Source organism: Zalophus californianus, chromosome 1 (assembly GCF_009762305.2).
Source record: "Zalophus californianus isolate mZalCal1 chromosome 1, mZalCal1.pri.v2, whole genome shotgun sequence".
NCBI classification, from domain to species: Eukaryota; Metazoa; Chordata; class Mammalia; order Carnivora; family Otariidae; genus Zalophus; species Zalophus californianus.
This window is the reverse complement of record NC_045595.1, coordinates 41,439,206-41,451,804: the sequence shown is the minus strand read 5'-3', so window position 1 is coordinate 41,451,804 and position 12,599 is coordinate 41,439,206. Positions and strand designations below refer to the sequence as shown.

Sequence of the window (12,599 nt, the reverse complement as noted above, 5' to 3'; positions counted from 1 at the left end):
TCAGACGAAAGTCACAGAGCAGAGTATCATCACACTGATAGTTCCAATGACACAGAGAAGCAGCTGGTACGTCTGGAGTGACCGCTTCTTTGCACAAGCATGCAGCTGATATGAAGGTTAAAATGCTGCTTGGTACTCCAACATGTAGAAAACATAAACTGGGCAGTTGCAGCAGAGAACAACTGTGTATTTTTGAAGTCACAGACTCATCAAAGTCCAGGCCTACTATTTAAAATTTTGCAGTTGAATATTTTGTCCAGATTTTCAAAACCCACATTGTAAGTGATTTACACGGTGCTATTTTGCTGTTTTCAAGTCTGTGCAAATATAGTGGTGGGTGTGATAAATTCTTAATACATAATTTTAAAGCATTTTGTGCTTCTTTTAGCTAAGTGTGTTAGAAGATAAAATGTGCATACAAATGTGTTTGTGAGAAAGGTGCTGTTAAGTAAAGAAACATTTACTAAAGGAATAATTTTGCAATTGGGAAATAATAATTTCCAATATGTTTTCTTTCACTGAAAATAGATTATATGACAGTACCAAATTGATACATATGTTGTTTTGTACTAATAAGAACTTTCTTTACATAAAGAAACAGGGTTTTAGAGCCTCAGTTTTTGTTTTGTTTTGTTTTCTTTCTTATTTTGTTTCTCTCTTGCCAAGGTACTTCTCAGAAGAATGTTGTTAAGCGCATGAACTAAAACACACTGGATAACAAGAGATACAAAGGAAACAAATTATTCTGAAATACAATTATCAAAATAGTCTTAGGATATATGTGTGATATAGCAATGTATGCTCTTGAATAAGACATTAGAAAACACGATCTAGCGGTGGGCTTCACAACAACTCTGATTTCAAAGTAAAGATGAGCAGTATTTCAAGATAGCTGCAAAACATGTATTACGATGCAAAAACACTTCTATTAGTGATGGTGTGTAGGTACTACTAATACTACTGTGGTTTGTTACCTACATTCATAATTAAAGAACATGCTGGAAAGAAAGAGGTAATTCTGTATATTTTACTAATCAAATTCACAAACCTCCTGAGTTCTGCTTGAAAGTAACAATATGACACTGGTGGATAGTGCTAAAAGAACCTTGAGGAGGTGCTAACCTAAACTTGTTTTCACAAAGTAATGACTTGATGTTTCCACAAAATCAGTTTTCATTTTTCACCTTGGTAATAACTCAAACGGAAATGCAAATAAGAAAAATTAATAAAATGGCCTAACAGCACAGGAATTGTAAAGAATATGGTAAACTGGAGAACACAGGCTCTTTCTAAAGGAAACTGCATATGCATGTCAAATAAAGAGTCTTAGGGTTCCAGTTAGGGCCACCAATTTGTAACCTCTGATAAAATATATAAAATGAAAAAACAGTTTTAAATATTTTAGACTTTTGAAAGCTATTTGCAAGTATTATCTTCTATCTTTACCATCTACCTATATTGCTATAGGTAAGCAGATAATATTATCTCTGTTTCACAGGAGGAAAATAGATGAAGAACAATCTCTGTCATATAACCAGTTAGAAGAGCTAGACATTATAGCCAGTATTCCACTTTCCGTTAAAGGATAAGTAATTGCTGAGACCTTGTGTTGGTGAAAAAGTTTTAGGAAGGAAGGAAGGAAGAAAGGAAAGAAGGAAGGAAGGAAGACAGGCAAAGTCAAATTTAGAGTAGTGTATGAGCAAACAGTAAAACTTAACTTGCAAATGAATGCATCAGATAATAAATCCCTGTGTGCTGAGTTGTCTACTATGTGCATTGTGCTTAATTCCTGACTGGTATGTAGTTCTAGTCTTCATAACAATTCTGCAGTAGGTGTTGGCATCAATATAAGATACTCAGGCTTGTATTAGACAAGAAAAGGAGTTCAATTAAGGAAATCTCAAAGTTCTCACTGACACCATATAGCCAAAATATCATTATAACCATTCTCTCATTCCCACTTTCTTGTTGGCCTAAACTGAATCTTCTAAAAGCAATGCTAAGATAGAAATAATATTTTAATCAGAATGTTACTATGTCAGTTTTGGTAATTAAACATGCCACAGAATCTTTTGGCCTCTGTATCTGTTGACTTAAGGATGTCTGATTGTACAGGTTAATTTTACTCTATGGATTTTTAAAATTGAAATTATGTAATCCATACATTATAGATTATATAATCTATATAATCCATATGTTATGAATTATAGAATCCAAACAGAAGCAAAATATGGCAAAACTTCATTTTGTATAAGATTTTTTATCATTATTTAGTCAACTGAAATAAAATTTTAAAATATCCATCTAAGCATCAATATCAATTAAATAAGTATTAAAATCTTTAATTCTCTTAATGCACTTTAGGAAAATTTGATGCTATTTTTACTTTTTACAGAAACGTATATTGATAACAGTCAATATATCATTTTGAATTGTCTTGACACATTGCATACCTTTTTAATTTTTTCAATCTTCAAATAGTTAAAATTAATGGTATATTATATTCTATTGTCATTTAAATTCAAAATTTAATGTTATATATTTTGTGTTCTAAACTTCAGAAATGAAAGTAGAAAATAAAGAAGTTAATATTTACAAGGAAAACCCTGGGAAGCATTAAATTTAAATGTTAAGCATGTTGATGTCACTGCAGGATAAAAATGTAATTTTTCTTTTATATCTACAGCTTCTAGTTTTTCACAAAAGCTTATATTACTGTCATAATACAAATTAAGCTTATGTTTAAAAACATGTCAGATGGGCGCCTGGGTGGCTCAGTTGGTTAAGCGACTGCCTTCGGCTCAGGTCGTGATCCTGGAGTCCCGGGATCGAGTCCCACATCGGGCTCCCCGCTCGGCGGGGAGTCTGCTTCTCCCTCTGACCCTCTTCCCTCTCAAGCTCTCTATCTCCCATTCTCTCTCTCTCAAATAAATAAATAAAATCTTAAAAAAAAAAAAGAAAAGTTTAAAAAAAATAAAAATAAAAACATGTCAGAATTTCTTGCATACTTTCTTATTCTGCCCACAGAAAAATCAGAGTTTTATTTCTTAAGTGGAGAAAAGTCATGCAGGGCAATGGATGAGGGAGAAAGCAACTGAGATTTCATGCAACGTGGTGAGGAAAGGCCTCAGTGACAAGGTGACATCTGAGCAGAGACTGAACAAGAAATGGAGCCATACAGGAAGAAGAGTGTTGGAAAAGGTGTCTGGGCAAGGACAGAACAGAAGTTGTCAGAGAGGCAGCATGCTTTCAAATAACATTTATCAGCACTTACTATGTATGCATGTTATATTTTTACTGCTGTGGAAGTACCAAACAACCAAAAGACAGGATTCCTACCCTCAAGGAATTTTAACTTGAGCCAGGTGAAAAGTGAGAGAAACAGGAAAGAACTAGAAAACAATTCAAAGTAATTTCACGTATGTAAAAAACAGTCCATACCTACTTTTTTTTTAAATCATCTATTCCACTTAATCTAGGGTATTAAAGACAGATTTTATATTTAGATGATAGTAAAGCTTGCAATATCTATTCTCCTATAATTAAAAGCCATTGGCTGTTTGCATTTAAGTCTTTTCTAATGAGTCAGGATTAAGAGTCTATGCTTTGTCCATAATTTTAATTTTTAAAACTAAATTATATTTCCTTCCATGGTAATACGAAAACAGATCCTCTAACTATAAATTACTTTTAATGAATCCTTGAGCAAATTCTAAAACACCAAAGCAACAAAGATATAGATTTAACATCTATGAAATGTTCTTTAGAACTCCAGATATTGCCCTATCTAAAATTTTTTAATGTATTCTTTTAATAAATACTTTGCTGTTTTGCATTATGATGCCATGACACACCAGTTCGCTTGATACCTCTTCCTTTATGTGTGAACAGTGTCAATCATGTGCCAAATTTATTTCTACTGCAACCGAAGATCTATCTTTTTACTGACAAATCTGTTAGATGGAATGTTTAGTTGGTCAAAATGCATCATGTAGAGTAGAATAATACAATATTAAATGAGCCTGATGTCAAGCCAGTCCAGAAAAAGATCACATAAATATTAGACTAAAAGGAACTTTGACTCAGGAGAAAGAATCATTGTTGAATTAATAAACAGTTGGAAACTGATGGAATCGAAAGGTTAATTAAGCACCATTTGGGGAAAAAGTGGGTTCAGTCCAGTCCCCTTTCAAGTGTATAACCAATACTCTCAGCTGTCCCTCCAATACAAAATAATTGAGAGCCAATTGACAACCATGGGATAAGCCCTGTGGATACTATGTGTACAGTGAAAATCTATAAAGTTTCATGTATTCATTCAACAAATACTTAAGGCACAAAGCTAGGAAAGACAACATAAATAGATTAGACATTATCTCCGCTCTCACAAGGCCTATAATTTAGTAAGGCTATAAGCAAGTAAGAACATTATTATAAGAATGCTCATTTTAGCACCATATACACTAAAATGGGAATGCTAGAAGTGTAGTAGGGTCCCTGAGCAGGGATGACAGGCAAATTTGTGAAGGGTTGCATATTTTCAAAAACTTGGCTCTCAAAAATTTTTTATAGAAATTAACATTAAAAGGGCTATGGTAGATGTACAAACATAAGATGATGTAAGATGCATTTAATGCTGTTCACACGAAAACCACTTTCAAACCACTTCAACCACAATACCTGGGTTGAAGATGAAACAATGGAAATAAATTTACCACCCAAACACTAATTAGAAAGGAAAATGTGAGGATGGCTGCAACAAATAACGCAGGAAATAACAACTGTTGGTGATGATGTGGAGAAAATGGAACCTTCATAGATTGCTGGAATGTAAAATGATGCAGCTTTTTTGCAAAAACGGTTTAGCAACTTCTCATAAAGTTAAATACAGAGTCACCAGATGACCCAGCAATTTCAGTCCTAAGTATATGCCAAACAGAAGTGGAAAGATATGCACATGAAATGCACAAGTGCATTATTCATAATAATCAAAAAGTGGAAATAGCCCAAATGTTCATCAGTTGATAAATGGATAAATCAATGTGGCATATCCAAATGGGGTAGGCAGAAGAAAGACCCTTAAATATAACCAGGTCCTAATACCTGGAACTTTTGAATATGTAATCTTACATGGCAGAAGGGACTTTCCAAACGTGAATAATTTATGGGCTTTGAGATGGGGAGGTTACCCTGAAAGATCAAGATACCCATTGTAATCACAAGGCTCCTGAAAATTGGAAGAAGGAGAGAAGAGTCAGTCACAGAAAATCCATGTGAGAACTCCGCCTGCTTTTGTTGGCTTTGAAAATGGAGAGAGAGGGCCATAAACCAAGGATCGGGGGAGGTCTCTAAAAGACGGAAAGACAAGGAAATGGATTCTCCCCAGCTTCCAGAAAGGAATGCAGCCCTGCCAACATCTTGATTTTAACAAAGTGAGACTTGTATTGAATTTCTAATCAATAGAACTGTTAGATAATAAATTTACGTTGCTTCAAGCCACTAAATTTGTGGTAACTTGTTATATCAGCAAGAGGAAACAAGTACGTTATTCAATGGAATAGTATTCAGTCATGAAAATAAATGAGAATTGATACATGTTATAGCATGGGTGAAGACTGAAAAAAAATATGCTAAGTGAAACAAGCCAGTCATAAAGACAACACATTGTATGATTCTACTTATATGAAATGTGTAGAATAAGCAAATTTATAAAAACAGAAAGTAGAATAATGGTTTCTTAAACCTGAGTGTAGGGGGTTTAGTAGGCACAGGGCTAACTCTTAATAAATACGGGGTTTCTTTTGGGGTAGCAGAGTGTTCTTGAATTAGATTATGGTATTGGTTTCACAATTCTTTAAAAATACTGAAAAAAAGCACTTTAACTGGATGAGCTGTATGATATATGAATTATATCTCAGTAATGCTGTTTTTCAAACAGAAAGCAAAAAGAACATCAGAGTGACTATATTAATACTAGACGGAGTTGACTTCAGAACAAAATATTACCATAGACAAAGAGGGACATTTTATAACAATAAATGAGGCATGTTACCAAGAAAACATAGCCATCCTAACTGTTGCACCAACAATAGAGTTTCAAATTACATGAAGGAAAAACTGATTGAAAAATTAAAGTAGACAAATCCAGAATTGTGATTGAAGACTTCAAGTCTCCTATTTCAATTTGCTAAAACAACCTGAAAGCAATGAAATTCTAGTAGCAAAAACCACACCTTACACTGAGATCTTGATTTCAAAATACCAACTCCTTGAGAAAATGGCTGATTCTGGGGTTGGGGTATGGAAAGTACAAGTCAGACTCAGCTTCCCCAGAACAAAGAGGATCCCAAATGGAAAATTTTTTTTTTTAAGATTTTATTTATTTATTTGAGAGTGAGAGAGAGAAAGCACGAGCAGGGAGGGAGGGGCATAGGGAGAGGGAGAAGCAGACTCCTTGCTGAGCAAGGAGCCCAACGCAGAGCTTGATCCCAGGACCCTGCGATCAGGGCTTGATTCGAAGGCAGACGCTTAACCAACTGAGCCACCCAGATGCCCCCAAATGGAAAATTCTTGAGAAGAGAATAAGGAGGAATGGACTGAGGTGGATGACCAAGAGACGTCGGTTCTATTTTCACATACCAATCTCCTATCCAGAATTATAATCTTTTATTAATAGAATTATGGATAACCCAGAATATTTTAGAAGTGCTGAATTTCACCTAATAGCATCAAGTAAAGCAATGCAAATTAAAAGAAATATGTGAACACTAGGATCATATAACATGACATATGACATGAGTTACTGAGTTGCAATCAGCACTGCTGTCTACTCTGCATTAATGCCACTTGGTCTTCCATATTAATTAGGAAACGAGAAATCTTTGGTTGGTTCTTGAATGCAACAGAGAGACAGATGGACAATTTTGCTCAACATAAGCATATTTCTGCCTTATTTTTCACAGCAAATATATTGTCTCTAGTGAATTTTTAACTTTAATTTTAAATCCTTAAATTCTTTGTGGCTTTTTTCTTTTGAATCTGTATCTCTGTGATTATCGCTGGCTTTATTCTCTTGTCACAATTGTTTACAGTAATGTTTCCACTTGCATGATTTGTTTGCACAGATATTGGTCTACTTACATATTCAAGCCTTAATTTTCTTTCTTTCTTTTAAGTAGCCTTCACACCCAACGTGGAGCCCAACGTGGGGCTTGAACTCACAACCCCAATATCAAGACCTGAGCTGAGATCAAGAGTGGGACACTTAACTGACTGAGCCATCCAGGTGCCCCTCAAGCCTTAATTTCTTAAAGCATTTTACAATATTTAGTGAAATATAACTGACATACAATATTATATTAGTTTTAGGTATACAACATATTGATTTGACATCTGTATACATTACAAATGATAATCACAAGTCTAGTTACCCAATGTCATTGACTATATTCCCCATGCTGTACATGAGTCTGAGTTTTGTTTTGTTTCTTTGTTTAGATTAACACACATAATTGAAATCATGGGATAAGTGTTTTTGTCTGACTTATTTCACTTATCATAATATTCTCAAGGTTCATCCATGTTGTCACAAATGCCAAATTTCACTCTTTTTATGGCTGAGTAACATCCCATTGTATAAATATAACATATCTTCTTTATCTGCTTATCTACCTCTTTCCACCTTTTGGCTATAATGAATAGATTTACTTGGAATAGATTTACTCCTCAAATAATTGATCCATGCATACTGTTCAGGGTTTATAGTTGATCTGTGAGAGAGATAGGGTGGAGTGTCCTCACTTTATATTATCCACAACCAGAAACCAATGAGAAGTTTCATTTTAATATCTAGGAAGGATACTCATTATGAGCATAATAGAAATTGTACTATGGTATTTGATTTGAAAGGTAGCATCCATTCGAATGTGACTCCCACTTGTACCACTATCTAGAGACTCTTTATATAAATTAAAATATTTCTACCTCTAGACATTCTGCTTGAAGATGCAAACAATCTTGGAAAGAGTAATACAAAAATTTTAATACAATATTAGTCACTGATACCTTAAAATGACTTAGTTTATGGGTTCTTTTTTTTTTTAAGGTTTTATTTATTTGTCAGAGAGAGACAGACAGAGCAAGCACAACAAGCAGGGGGAGTGGCAGGCAGAGGCAGAGGGAGAAGCAGGTTCCCCACTGAGCAGGAGACCTGATGCGGGACTTGATCCCAGGACCCTGGGATCATGACCTGAGCCGAAGGCAGATGCTTAACTGACTGAGCCATTCAGGCGTCCCTTATGGGTTCTTTCTTTTTTATAATTAGTTAAGAAGTGGGGCACTGAGCAATTTATGAATAACAACTCAACATACAAAAACCTGTTTCCTCTCCCTCTAATAAACCTCCCAACTCCTCAAATAACATCAATTAAATGTCTATTGTATTTGAGATAATTATATATGACACCAAAAAATCTTTGTGAAAAGGATATTTCTATCAATGGGAGAACCTTACTTCCAATCACCATGTTAGGGAACTCAAAGCAACTTTTAGATTCCCTTTGGGACTTATTTAAATTAAGCAGAAAAAAAATCATTGTAAGCCAGAAATTTTCCATAGATGTTCCCTGATGATTCTGAATTGGAAATTACACCCACAGGACTGTAGAACTGACCATCCCAGTAAAAGCAGTCTAGTTACTAGTGAGTAATCAATCCAATTACCTTAGACCTAAGAAGTTTAAATTAAGCCTCTCCTAATTTGGGAAAGGTTTCAATTGCTAATAGGATAATTGCACCTGATTTCAAAGTACAGACTGTAGCTTTCTTTTTTTAAGAACTCATTTTTGGAAATAGAGCAATTCCCTCAGAGGAAAGATGATTTAAAAAAAAAAAAACAACAACAACAACTGAATTTTCCCTCTGCCTCAAATTTACTGCTGCATTTCATACTGAAATAATAATAAGCAGACCTTTCCTTTTTCTTTTTTTCACTTTCATGTGCTCCCCATATTGTCTTACTGTATTACGATTATATTAGCAATTAGAAAGGAGGAATTAGCGCTGCATCTACTTATTACCATCAGCCTATTAATTTACATTGGAAATTCCCTCTACGCTTTGACATTCTGTGCTATTCTGTGTTGAGTCATCTGAGATTTCAGAGAGAACTCTCATTATCAAATTAATTCTGAAAGAAGGAAGCTTTTGCCCTTCCCATTTCTTCATGAGAGACCTACTAACAGATGTTCTTTTATGTTATACACATACCTCTGTCATCCACTTTGGAGTGTGGGGGGTGCATGACTTAGCTGCTTTGTACAATGCAAATGAAGTGAGAATTTGGAAAAAATGGTGTCACGGACTGCTTCGTACTTACTGTCTTAACCTTTTACATTTTAATAGAAAGTAACCTTTTCCTTATTTTATGTTTAATTAAATCTCTCCCACTCTTCAAAGAAAACCATTTTTTCCTCCATAAGGTAAACTTGAGATTGCTATTGAACATTTCTCTCCCATCAATAGCTCTTTAATATTCTTGTCTTTCAGCAAGTATAATGCCAGATAAAGTTGCATTTATTGTGAGAATGCTTATTAATTGTGTGTTTATAGTGAAAATGACTGTCTCAAAAGATATCGTTCTATAAACTTAATTTATTTTCAGGTTAAAAGTTTATATTTATTTAGATTTCATTTGAATATAAACTAGAGTGTAGTTTAAAAGAGATAAAAATAGTTTCACAGCTGTAAGTTTTAAAAAAATGATAAATTCATTTTCAATAGCATCTGCAATTTGGAAAAAAATACTCCAATAGAGAAAACAAAAGTTATTTGCTACTCTGGTTGAAACATTCCAAATATTCTTTAAGGAATCAAAATCTGCCATTTATTTCAGATGTGTATCATTACAAAGTTTCACAACATACCTGCTTCTGCTCAGACACTATTTTGATGACCTACAATTTTACTGGTGTTAAAATGTTGGAATTTCTTTTTTACTACAATGAACACATTTCTCTAATAGTATTCTTTCTAAAGAACAAAGCAGGTGTCTGAATGTTCTTGTGATTTGAGGCTGACAATACAAACTGAGCTATCACATCACATTTGTGATAACTATTCTTTAGTCCTCAGTAATTATTTTATCCTCTTTACCAAAATCTATGCTTTCACACTAACTTTTAAAAATAATTAAGAAAATGTTGGGTATCTTTTTTTTTAAAGATTTTATTTATTTATTTGAGAGAGAGAGAATGAGAGATAGAGAGCACAAAAGGGAAGAGGGTCAGAGGGAGAAGCAGACTCCCTGCTGAGCAGCGAGCCCGATGTGGAACTTGATCCCGGGTCTCCAGGATCATGACCTGAGCTGAAGGCAGTCACTTCACCAACTGAGCCACCCAGGCGCCCAATGTTAGGTATCTTTTTATGGCATTGCTTTGCAATGGAGACAAATCTACCATTATCAAGTAGGTCATATAAAATGATTGATTCATTCAACAAATATTTACTGAGCTCCTATGATATCTCAAACACTGTCCTAGGTGATTAAAATATATCCGTGAACAGTTCAAACAAATATCACCATCCTTATGAGGGTTACCCTTTAACATGGGAGTTAAAGAAATCCATGAGAAATATAATACATAAGTAAATAATCTAGGGTTTAAGATGATGAGTACTATAAACAAAAAATAAAAATAAAAACTAGAATGAGAGGACCAGGAGTTTATGGTGGGGTGGGAGCAAATGTTCCAGGATTAAATAGATGATCAGGATGGATCTTTGAGGACAGACTTGAGGGTGGTAAGGAAGTTAGCCTTGTAGACTCTAGGGAAGAGCATTCCAGGCAGAGAAATATTGAAAAATAGCTAAGGAATGGTTGAGGAGGGGAAAGAGAAAGACAACAAGCAAGGGGGGAGGAACGGCAGATCCTGTAGGGGGTTCAAGTGCCGAGGAGGAGGCTTGAATGCTGTGCTGAAGTTGTAAACTCCCATTTCAAGAGACTATATGACTTTCAAAACCTCAGCTTTTAAAGAGTTCTCCATCAATCTTCTGTAAACAAATATTATAATTGAATATTTAGATCACCCTAAATTATTTTTAAGCTTATTTAACAAAATAAAATAGGGTAAGACTGCACCATTAAAGAATAATGATTCAAATTATGTTCTGCCCCTACTTGGGGTGGTGGGGGGAGACCTCTGTCTACAACAATCATCCCATTTTGATCCCAACACCTTATTCTGATAGACTCCTGCCCTGACTAAGAAGGCTCTGAGATTAAATGTCTTTTGAGTTTTATAATTGAGAAAATGTCACCAGAAGTTAGATCTGAAAGCCCTAACATTACAAATAATTGTAGAAACAAAGAATACATCAGATGTCTTCCTCTCATTTCCACTGAGAAGAAAGGAAGAAAATCAGGGAAGAAGGAAGGGGGAGGGAAGGGGTATGGTGAGAAGTGTGCACAGTAGTTGAACAAACCAGATACAAAACACAGTATGGTCTAAAATTTGGTAAGTTTTGTGCACCATTTCAATAGGGAAACCAGATCTATTGGGAAAGTAATATGAAAGAAGCAACTGGAAAAACACATTCGCTTCTCTCACAGTATGCCTAAATGGTCACACTGTACTAGAAACCATGTGGACATTAAGATGAAACGGCATCTGGCAGTATTCAGGCAACCGAGGGCAGTTTAATTGGTGGTACATTTAAAAGGCACCACACATTGAACCTACATGATTCAAACTAAAACTCTTTATTTTCCAGTGCAGAAATGACCCCAGTCAGCTATTTGTTTCCTACCATAAATGTCAATATATTTCATAAACAGCTAAGCTTACCCCAGGTTAGTATAATTTGGGAGTTTAATAATTGTCAGTTCTCTTCATCAGGCGTAGGAAGAAATCTACTTACTTGATTAAAAAAAAAAAATTATAACCCTCCAGATTGGAAGAGTTCTATTATTTGAAAAGCATCAATAGGCTTGAATAAAACTGAAGCTTTGAATAATCTGAAGTTTGAAGTCAAATAGTTGGAACCTTTATTAAATTCCTTTGTTAGTAATTTAGAAATAGACATCAAGTTAAAATCAAACCACAAAACTTGTCTGATTATCTGTAACAGCTGAGGTTCTCTATTGTACGAACAAGGTATTTTATTCTACCTATATCATCTGCTTACTTATTTTTAAACCAAAGAGAAAAATGTTTATATATTAACTAAGCTTGAACTTTGCTTTGGTCTCTAACATAATGTTTAACTCTCAAGCAGGTAACTCCAAACCATGACAAGTTTAAAAATGAGTAACTCTGATCACATATTATGACCATTTTAAAAAATTACAATAAATATTATCCTTCCAGGACACTGGTAATTATAGGTTGAACACACTGATTGCTAAGAATGTGATTCTCACCTCTAATTACAGCATTGGGAAGTGCATGCATAAATTAATATGGTTGCTTTACAGACTGTTCTCAGTTTAATAACCAGGATAATTCTCTTCCTTTGAGCATCTACAGTAAAGTGCTGAACTTTTTTTTTATAGTAAACCCTGTGTCCCATAAAATGCCATCATTAGGAAAAGATGGTGTCAA

General features: G+C 34.5%; 1 non-coding gene across 1 annotated transcript; it reads left to right on the top strand.

Annotated features, from left to right (window-relative positions):
* Positions 1 to 4,439: 4,439 nt before the first annotated feature.
* LOC113919083 lies at positions 4,440 to 4,542 on the top strand. Its single transcript, XR_003518816.1, has one exon. It is a non-coding gene; the product is annotated as a U6 spliceosomal RNA (small nuclear RNA).
* The last annotated feature ends 8,057 nt before the right edge of the window (positions 4,543 to 12,599 follow it).